General features: G+C 48.5%; 1 pseudogene; it reads left to right on the top strand.

The window, feature by feature from the left end:
• The first annotated feature begins 7,936 nt into the window (after positions 1-7,936).
• Positions 7,937-9,653, top strand: LOC119096570 (sex peptide receptor-like; annotated as a pseudogene).
• The last annotated feature ends 33 nt before the right edge of the window (positions 9,654-9,686 follow it).

The raw sequence follows: 9,686 nt of genomic DNA, 5'->3' as shown, positions 1-9,686 counted from the left end.
CGGAGAAGTCTACGGTCTTAACTTCATCTCCGTCCAAAGAGAAGGTACTTGTAAGCTACTTCAGGAAAACAAAAGGCACTAAAGCAAAGCCTGCGAAAAGGAAGTCAGTGCCCGACTCCGTGAAAGACGTGACATGCCTGATATGCTCAATGCGCTTCTCCTTCTCCTGTGAGGAGTGGATTCGGTGTGGGGGCTGCAAAGGTTAGACTTGTGTTCCTTGCACTGATGCAAATGACACTCAGATGGTGTTCGTCTGCGACCACTGTCCTGGATACGTCGCAGTAATCCAGACACGCTATCGCACCAGCTACCGTTACCCTTCGCCTACCACTCAGCGCAGGTACATCTGAATGAACGTTGATTGTTTTGGTACTAATTTGTTTCGATGTTGAGAGAGGTGATATCTTCAAGGTGGAAATGCTTAGTTTAATGGCTGCAGGCAGATATAAAATCTGCTTGAACCCCGACCTGAGCTTTTGGTGTTAGATGGGGTACCTTTCCTGGTGAGGTTATATGCGCTAATACCCGGGGCTTCTTGCCCAATGGCCCTGGGCTTCCTGCCCCACGGCGCGGGGTGTCTTGTCTTGGTGGGGCGAGACGCCGCACTTGCAGACTTCTCGACAATCATTTCCCGGTAGCGTATGAAATGGAGAATGAGGAAGTGGGTCTTCCATGAATCAGTAAAGATGCTCAAAGAATACTTCAGTAAATGCACTCGCAATGGTAGTAAGATAGGACAAAGGATTTTCAGCAAAATACATTTTCTGGGCGTCTTGCCCCGCCTTGCCCTACTTATAGCGTCTGGAAAAGAATAAGAGAAGAAAAATATTTTAATAATTGGGTGTAAGTACTCCTGCTCTTCTGAAATCCAAACTGGTTCTAGTGAATAATGTGTCTTTTGTTCATAAAGAAAGATGCGTCTATTCTATATGTTGCTCAAGGATTTTGGAAAAATAGCAGAATACTAACAGGTTTACAATTATTCGCACACTGACAGTCTCCACTTTTAAAAAAAAACAGTGTGGTGACGGCTGTTTTGAAAATATCTGGAAATATCCTCAACGACAAAAACCTGTTGCAAAGGTGAATAATCGCTTTAAATATTACCCCGTAAGCTAATTTGAGTATTTTTACTTCTTTTTTTTGTCCACTCCGCTCCAGCTCCGACATGGCTTAATCCATTTATGACAGGAATTAGTTTCTCTTCATCAGCAGATAATAACTGCACTTCATTTTCCACACTCGGGATCAGTTGGAGTGGATGAAATGATCATGTAGGAATTTGGTATTTTAGCTTTTGTGCAATCTCAGTGAAGAAACAAATGATTCCGCAATATTCCGATTACCTATAACCACTTGATCATTTACCTCACCAATCCTAGTTGGAACATTATCCTTTTTTGGCTTTGAATTCGTAAGAACCTTTGATGTTTTTCGTGTTTCCTTGGAATTTCCAGAATGCTTCGTAAGTTTTCCACTATAATACTACCTCGTGGCTAATCTCAGCAACCTAGTGAAGAGTGGCATACGGCATGCAGCCTCCTGCATGCTGAAGAGGTGACTGGCTGAACAGCCATATCAATACAGCTCTGATAAATATTATTCGATTATGAACTGCATTTTATCGGTCTGCGTAATAGCCATCTGTCGAACAAGCTGCCCTCAGTCAATTGGTTTTTAGTATTGCTCATTCAATGTTTGCTTCCTTGCTTTCTAGCCTTGAACATCAAATGTCGTACGTGGCTTGCTTAGTTGCTTCACATATCCCTGCCCTAAACTCCCTTCTTGACCTTGTTCTCAACGTCACAAGCTCATCTTCATTTCTATACCTTCTTCTCCATCAAAGTCCCAAGGCTTTGCTTTATATCTTCAATATCATGCGATAAGGTGTTTGACCTATTTGCTTTAAATGATGATGGTAGTGATCCCTCAATAGCGCACGATTGCTGAAAGACTGAGAGAAGCAAATATATTCCGTTACCTAAAAATGTCAAAACGTTATTCACAACAATATCATGAAACTAAACCTTATGCATGTGCATGTGATCGGCGGGCCGCAGGCCTGCCTGGTCTGAACGTCAAGTAACCGTAAATTGTGTAGCTGCAGCGGTCCGCCCTCCTGGCTCCGTCAACAGCTGCTCTGATAGCATTACATGCTTGTTACCCTGCTGCCACTGATTGCATGTCGTCCAGATTTCAACAACAAGTAATACAACCATTCAACGTCCAGATCCTGACGGCACGGCGTCGTAGCAACAGCAGAGCGGCACGTTTTGGCAGGAAGGGACGTGCAACGGCACTGGCGACGGTCTGGGTCGATGCCGGCCGCCGAACGCGCGCCCCGAGCGCGAGGCATAGCTCTTCCTGTCGGATCGCGGCCACGAGGCCAGGCGAAAATGTTAGACCTGGGATCTCGGCGACGAGAGCAGTCGGATCCGGGATCTCGGATCTCGATGACGAGAGCGGACGGATCTCAGGATTTCGGATCTCGGCGACGAGAGCAGTCGGATCTCTGGATCTCGGATCGCGGTGACGAGAGCGGGCGGATCTCAGGATCTCTGATCTCGGCGCTAGAGAGGTGGATCTCGGGACCTCGGATATCGGTGACGAGGGGAGGCGGATATTTGGCAGCCAATTACACGATGCAAGCAAAAGTGTCTGCAAATAAATCGGCCATTTCAGCTCTGCCTGACCCCCAGGTGCGCCAGCCGTAGACCGGTAGGTGGACAGAGTGGCATTAGCCGTAGCGGGCTTCAAATGTAACCATAGGCCGGGGGGTGGACAGAGGGCATTGGACGAAGCGGGCTTCGAGTGAACCGTGAGCCGGGAGGTGAACAGAGTGACATCAGTTTCAGCGGGCTTCGAATGCCGCAAGCTCTGCCAATAAGAAGAGGATGGAACATGAAACCCGTTTCAGCGTACGGTCTAGTTTGTTTTCATCGGTCTTCGCGTAAATCGTGTTGTATTTTGCAATACTTCAGTCACAGTCGCCGAACATGCCAGCTATGTCAAGTTCGGCAGTTCGGCCAATAGAAATTGGTGGGCCGTGCCGGGCCCAAAGAAAAACAAAATCAGAGCGATCTTTGCCGTAAATTTATGTGAGAACGCTAAACAACGGCGCATTTGCCCGCCATATTCAAGGAGTGGTGTTGCAATGCAGTTGTACTGGTAACACCGATTTATGGGTTCTTGAAGATGCTTGGCTTTATTCGCTGTTGTTGCGCTCTCATCTACATGACCTCACGTGTGTTGTGAGCTCTCGCGATCACTCACTTTATCATCGACTGGCAGCCTCGCTGGCCTTATGCTACAAAAGGCTTCGTACCAGTATACATTTCATAAATTGACAATACCAAATGATTTATGTAAAAGAGGAGAAGTGGTATATCTGGAAGTTTAGACTTTCTGTTTAAATTTTGAATTCTTATTGGTTTTGCAGTCGAAAGCTTTCACTCTGTAGACAAGCAATGAGACCTTTTCAATTGTGCAAAGCCACAAAATAGATGAAAATGTATTCGAAGCCTTCTACTAACAAAGCGAAAGGCTGGGTCATGCAGATCCATCTCACTCTGAGCCTACAGTTGAAGGAAATGCTCCACATTTGAAGATTTTGAGATAAGCATCAGATATGATGGGAAAAGCTTTCTTGTAACTATTCGTGAGCTTTCAAGGTTCGAAAACGACCCTAAGTAGCAAAATTTCAAGATCTGTAAAAATGCACCCCCGTTGCAAAAATGGAATCGTTTTGTGACGACAGCAATACCTGGCAGCATCTGGTACCCAGACCTAAAGAATACCTCGAAACGCACGAAAGATGACACCAATCGGCCACTCTCGTCGCGGGCGCTGTGATGCGTAGCGGATTAGTTGATGACTTGTTTGTGGATTTTTGTCTTAGTACTGGTCGTAACAGGAGCTTTGGCGGGCTGTTTGACATACGCGAAGTGGCGATCGCCAGCTTTTATGGCAGATAATTAATATCAAAGCACGATATGCTGCGAAGGCTGTGATGTGGCGTCATTAATCTCTTACCGAAACCTGCCAAGGGCTGTTGAGGGTTTCGATACTGTATTGTCGACTTATCCTTGCCTGCAGGGCTGTAGCCCTGACATTGGCGTTATGTGATATGTTCACGATAGTTACGTTATTATGTGTCTGGAAATACAGTTGCATGCAAAAACCAATAAGTCCGTAACATTGCTATGAATTGATCGCCAAAATATTGTTGTTTTGTTGGTAATGATGGTAAGACTGAGCTATCGATAAAAATTGTATTGCTTAGGACTATTTATGCGATCACTAGTTGTAACAATATTCTCGCTGGTGATAGCCCTTTGGCGTTGTTGAATCAGCTGTTACCAGTCATTCATAAGTTATAGATTGTTATCTCATAGGCTTGACATAGAGAAGTCAACCAGTGTGGTACATTGTGTAATGGCACAGGTCAACAGTGTCATCGTGACACTACCTTAGTGCTGTACTGCGGCATGGCATAATGAACAGCGATATGGTTTTTGTGCTGCAGTCCCTGCTGTTTTCATAATAAATTTCATCTTGAAAGGATGGGTCGAGCATGCATTATTGTATTAACTCCACATATCACATACCATTGGCCCAAAACACATGATACAATATAAAAATCACCTTCAGCAAAGCGCACAACCAATAAGTGACATCACTTGCTTGGCCTGTCTTGGGAATCCACAAAACATAGGTGAGAAAGATGCAGACCCGCTTTCTGCTTCCACAGCCATGCAACATGATGCAGACATCAGCCTGCTTCATTAAAAAATGTTGTTCATACAGGTATAATACATCTATAACAAGAAAATATTATACGTAGCGTAATGATGCTGCAGACCTGCTGGACTTGCACAGCACTGGAGAAATGAAAAGTGCATGTAGTTATGGCTAGATGGGCGAAATGCAAGGAAGTGATGAACCTGCCGGTGCACACAAGGCTCATGATAAAAATGTTATTAAGTATTATGCAAGGAACCAACAGCAATACTTCTCCATCTTTATCAGCACCCAGCACCTGACACAAGCTGCAGATACTATGACATTGACTCGCAAGCAATGCTTGACTGCATACAAAATTTGTGAAGACAGTCATGTGTGCATCCATAATGATACAATATTATGTTGTCCAAATTCTGAAATGAAGGACAATTTTTCAAAGCTGTATCACGCGAGTTTATACCAAGCATGTGCATTAATAAGCTGTGCTGACCGGTCCCTACTGCTTAAATTAATTGCTAATATAATGGCATGCAATGGATTAATTACATGTTGTGTTAATCACTTTATTAGGCTCAAAATGTTGGCAAGATCAAAATGAGGTAGCAAATTGCCTTTGAACACCTCTGCAACATGGGTGCTAGCATTTCGTTCAGTTTGCCGGCATCATTACCTTGTCATATTCAAACGCAAATCTAGAGAAAGGGACAGGTATTAATAAACCACATTTTATTGGAAGTCATTAGATGCAAAGAATACCAAACAGTTTTCTCTTTCGGAAGTACAAACCTCGTACGCACACTCCCCATCACATCAAGAACAATGCAAGCCACTGGCAAGCACCACCAATGATCACACCCATTTCCATCGCCTGATTCACACCCTAGTGTCAAATAAGTGTGAGCCACATTTGCGCAACCCGCGGGCCTATCAAATTGCAGGTTTTCTCGCAATCCCCGCACAGGTTTTCGGTTATAACACCGCATTTCACCGTGAGCTCCCTCCAAAACAAAATTCCGACGGGGGTTCATGGCAATACAACTCGAGAGGTTGTACCTGTAGAATACAAATTTGTACTTTAGATTTAGATTTGTCCTGCGATATATGTTAAATATTTAGTAAAATATCTATGCCTAACGTTGCTGTAATATTCCCCTAATTTTGTAACGTCTCACTAACCCATAAACACGTGCAAGGTTCTTTGCTCTGGTACACAGGGTGCCAACCGAGTTGTCTGCAAAAAAATACGTCAGTAGAAGGAGAAAAAACCCAGTAGGAGAAAAAAATAGTCAGATTCGACATCACTTCTTTTTTTATAGCATTCAGGAGAGCACCGTTCTTTTTTTCGGTGCGGTACTTTTTTGCGTACAGCGGCGTTCTCTTTGTATAACAGTGACCTTTAGTAGAAGTAAGGAAAAATGCACCATTGGCGACGAGTGTCGCACAACCCAAAAGTGCTCACGCTTACGTTCGCGACACGCATTCAGCAGCGAAATCTTATCAACAGCCAATCACCTTCCACGGATTGTATCATTCGTGCCGCAACATCGTTCTTGCGAATATATCAGCGGCCATGCTGTTTAGACCATTGGCAGAAAACAGCCTGTAATGTAACGGCAATCTTATGACGTTTTTATGACGATATCAATGCTAAGGGGACTCTGGAGTAGTCTCCCAATAAATATTTTCGCACTTTTGCGGGCGTATAACTCAGCAACCAGAGGGCTTTGAGTCTTAACACGCGTCTGGGTGGCCGGCTAGATACTCAGGTGGGGGTCCAATTGACCTCCGCTGAGATCTCGGAAACTGAGAGAGCTAGAGACACCAAATTTACAGGGTTGTGCTGACCTGTACGTGAACTCATTTAGGTCAAAGCTGTAGGTTCCTAGGTCATAAGCTTCGGGTCAAATGAGGTCAAACAAGGTCGAATTCCAGGTTGGTCTCCAAAGTGCCTACTTAACCTAGATAACTGTTTCTAAGCAAAAAGTCACATGCTCAGTTAAGGCCAGTGACCTTGTTTGACCTTTTGAAGGTCATGGTGACCAAAATCATACAAGACTGCTCTGGGTTTTGCATTTGAATAAGCGACAAGGATTACGCCAGGCAGTATGTTCATTAAAAAAATGTTGACCTGGGACATTTCAGGTCAGTGACCTATTCTGACCTCTAAGAAGTCCATGGCAGATGCATATAAGGCGGGTCGCCCGCAATCAATAAATTCGAAATGAGCAGCAGAAACTATCTCATACAGCAAGCCCCAGGGTAATAAAACAGTTTGGTTTTGGCCTTGGTCTGACCTTTATTCCTGACCTTAGGTCAACGCAGCTTGCTCATTCAATATTTGTGTTGGCTAAGAAAGCATTTCAGAGATGTGTGGCTTCGTCTAGCACTCCGCTGTTGCATCAGATTGAAAGACTCCCTAAAAATTGACTTGCTGAAACCATGGCCTGACTTTGGCCCGCCGTAGGTCAGTGACCTTACAAGGTACATCTAAATTTTTAGTGCCAAGCGATCTGCTATTCAATTGTATACAATTATATAAAATTTGGCGCGGCTGCACCGCGCCGTTCGGAAAGCATTCTGGAAAAATCTTCGGGGGACAATTTCACCCCACCCGAGCGTGCGTTAAAAAGGGCATGCCGTGATCTGCACCAAAAGGTCCTCAAGATAGCTATTTCAGTTCAAAACCCCATGTAAAGGTGGGATATTCCCTTTAATGGCTGGATTCACGCGACTGGTAGGAAGTTAGGAGACTGGAATTTCACGCCTCACAGCCCGGGCCATTACGCATACCAATCGCCCAGCCCACGCACTATCCAGAATAAGATGCTGACGCGTCATGACAGCCTGAACTCCATCCCGGACTCGCTTGCCAAGACTCCCTGATTTTGTATGTAGCGGTTGCTACATTTACTAGCCATAACACAAACAAACGGCCTCTGGTAACTGGCATTCGGGCGGCGCGGTGTCCGCGATAATGACGCGTAGGCGCGCGCGCTCCCAGCCGCGTCGGCCGCGTCTCGGGTTCCAATCAGCTGCCATCGCGGGGTCCGCCGTGACGCGCCCTGATTTCCGTAATCAGTCCCCGCGGTCCCGACCCGCCGGCGGGCAGAGCGGGGTGCGCGCGCACCGTCCGCGCTCGGCGCCCACCGCTCCGGGTCGCAGGGCAGTCGATAGCCGGGGGCGGTGCGGAGGGGCGGCGGGAGCGCACCGCTCCGTCTCGGTCAGCGCGCGTGACAGGCTAACATCGGGCCTTCGGGAGACACCGCGGACCTCTGAACACGGCACTGGGTGTGGCGGAACGGAACCTTTGCAGCGTGCCGAGCAGCACATCTGGGAACGCGGCGCCACCCGCCTGGACCGGGGCCGGCCTTTCGCCAGAGACGCCCGACTTGACCTGACCAGTGAGTCGTACGCGCCGACGATCCGCTCGCGTGCCGCCGCAAGCCTGCAGCACGCCAATCATGGCCGAGCTGACGACGTCGCCGGCGTCGGACGGGCCGCTGACCCTGCGCGACCACTTCTCCGGCTACACGTGCCGCGAGGGCGACGTGGTGTTCCAGCGCACGCCGGCCGCGCTCGTCTGCTGGGACCGGAACGCCTCGCTGCGGCTGGGTATCCCGCTGCCGCTGCCGGCCAACGTGACGCACCAGACACCGCTCGACTATGCGCTGCCGCTCTACGGCTACGTCATGCCGGTGCTGCTGGCCGTCACCATCGTGGCCAACACGCTGATCGTGGTGGTGATGAGTCGGCACCACATGCGCACGCCTACCAACTTGGTGCTGATGGCCATGGCTGTGTCCGACATGCTGACGCTCCTGCTGCCGGCACCGTGGATGCTCTACATGTACACCTTCGGCAACTACCGCAAGCCGCTGGACTCGATATACGCGTGTTACATGTACGTGACGATGACGGACACGTTGCCTTCGCTGTTCCACAGAGTAGTATCTGGCTGACGCTGGCGCTGGCGGTGCAGCGGTATGTGTACGTCTGCCACCCAGCCGCGGCCCGCCCGGTGCACCGAGCCGCGCGTGTCACGAGCCATCGCCTGGATCTACCTGCTCGCGCTGCTGCACCAGGCCAGCCGCTTCTTCGACCGCAGCTTTGACGTGCTGGAGGTCATCTACGCCGGGCGCGTCACGCCCAGCTGCTCCATCGGCCTGCCGCACTGGGTCACGCATGCCGTCACCGAAAATGTCTACTTCGGCTTCTACTTCGGCTTCCGCCTCCTCTTCATCCATCTGCTGCCGTGCGTGTCGCTGGTGGTGTTTAACATCTTGTTGTTCCGCACGCTGCAGGCAGCGCAGGCCAAGCGTCTGCAGCTCTTCAGGAACAGCTCTTCCAACGGCAAGCGGGATTGCAGGACGGCCATGGACTCCAACTGCACGACCATGATGCTGATCGTAGTGGTCAGCGCATTCCTGATCGTGGAGATTCCACTGGCGGTGGTCACCTGCCTTCACATCGTCCAGAACCTGATGGGAAACACAGAGCTGCTGGATTATAACATCAGCCAGGCGCTGGTCGTCGTCATCAACTTCATCATCAGCCTGTCGTACCCTATCAACTTCGCCATCTACTGTGGGATGTCCCGGCAGTTCCGGGAGACCTTCCGGGACCTCTTCATCACGGGCAAAATGGCGCACTTCTCCATATCGGGCAGCGGTCGGTACTCAACCACCAACGGGCCCAGAACGGATACCATGCTCTGAATACTAAGTCACGTCTGAGGCTAGCCTATGTTGGGGCACACATGCGACGACGGTGACGACAGGATTCAGAGTGTCTTGACCACTAAATGGCGGGTACCACAGCTTAGTTGGTGCGATATCCTGCTAGATGTACATATTTGGCCGAATAGCTGAACCCAGTCTCTGTATTAAGCTGCCGCTCTTTTCGTACCACATACATTTGGATGATTAGGATGTTGACACACGTTA

This window comes from Pollicipes pollicipes, unplaced genomic scaffold, assembly GCF_011947565.3.
Source record: "Pollicipes pollicipes isolate AB1234 unplaced genomic scaffold, Ppol_2.1 Scaffold_1467;HRSCAF=1721_pilon_pilon_pilon, whole genome shotgun sequence".
Classification (NCBI taxonomy): domain Eukaryota; kingdom Metazoa; phylum Arthropoda; class Thecostraca; order Pollicipedomorpha; family Pollicipedidae; genus Pollicipes; species Pollicipes pollicipes.
Note: the sequence above shows the minus strand (reverse complement) of the source record. Positions and strands in the feature narration are given on the sequence as shown.